Source organism: Guillardia theta (genome assembly GCF_000315625.1).
Source record: "Guillardia theta CCMP2712 unplaced genomic scaffold GUITHscaffold_124, whole genome shotgun sequence".
Lineage (NCBI taxonomy): Eukaryota > Cryptophyceae > Pyrenomonadales > Geminigeraceae > Guillardia > Guillardia theta.
In genome coordinates, this window is record NW_005434550.1 from 37,068 (window position 1) to 38,348 (window position 1,281).

A 1,281-nucleotide genomic window follows, 5' to 3' on the forward strand; every position below is an offset into this window, starting at 1 on the left:
GGCATCTTGTGTATTCTTCTCGTGGTGATATTGGCGGTTGCACTTTGCATTTTCGGCCTACTGTCAAGCAGTTGAGAGCTGACTTGACCATAACCCTTGGAATCGATTCGTCTATCAACAACGTTTTCCTTGCCAATGGCACTTCGTCTTGTTGAAGCGCGTGGGCTACGGATACTTGGTCAGGATTTTTGTCATATTACACATTCGTAAGCTCAGCCAGTGCCGTGCCACCGGTTGTGATGTGACATCTGGTTTAGGTGGTACCACGGCAAAGCTATGATAATCGAGGCGCGATTCGGAAATGGTACCATCGTACCTTTAGCAGTTGGTATAGCTGCTCATGATCGGCGTCGTGTCTCTGTGGTAATTGACTGACATGCTCTTGTACGGTGTTCAGGGATCTTTGCATCTTGGAAGCAAGATGGAACATGGATTGGTGGTGAAACGGCAAAGAACACAGCATTCATGTGGAGGCAGCTGAATACCACCTCTTTGAGTAAATGGCTGTCGAAGGACAGCGGGAAGTTGACAGTTATCACGGATCGAGGAACAGCGATTCTGAAGGGTTTACTCGATACCATGCCTGGTGTTGATGTTGTCTTTTGCGCATTTCATATCATTGCGAATATCAACAAGCATTGTAAAGGTGATTTCCCGATACATTCGTTTTCTGTATTCGGCCTAACACATATCCGCCTTTCAGCGAATGGTGCTCCAGTCCTCCACAAGACCGGAAGTCGTACGAACCCAGCTACAGAACCCATGTTTTGGGCAGCTCAGGTATCAGACCAAATCAGCCAGTGCCATTGGCCAGCGGCCCTCCAGACTACCGTGAAACTGACATTGTGTAATAATAAGGCAGCGCGTACCGTGCGAGAGTTTGAAACGAGCATGAAACAACTGAAAGCTCACAACAAAGTCGCTTTCGAATACTTGAATGCGATACCAATGTCATGGAACTGGTCATAATATTCGCAGGTGTCCTGCGAGAACGGTAAGATCAGCGGCCTCTAGCCGTCAGCAACCAATTAGGGCGTATCTCATCGAAGATGATGTGATACACGACAAGGCAAAGAATCAGTGTCCAGTCACTGGGACATGCAGATTCTTGCAGCATGTATGGGTTGGAAAAACCCGCGATCAATGGTCGGCTACTTCAAGGAACATGGTCGATTGATTGATATGCGTAGCAATGATTGGAAAGGACTGGAGCACAACAGAATGATCGAGGGCAACGTGGTGGAAGCATATCTACAACTAATTGCAATTCGCGCTCGGCGT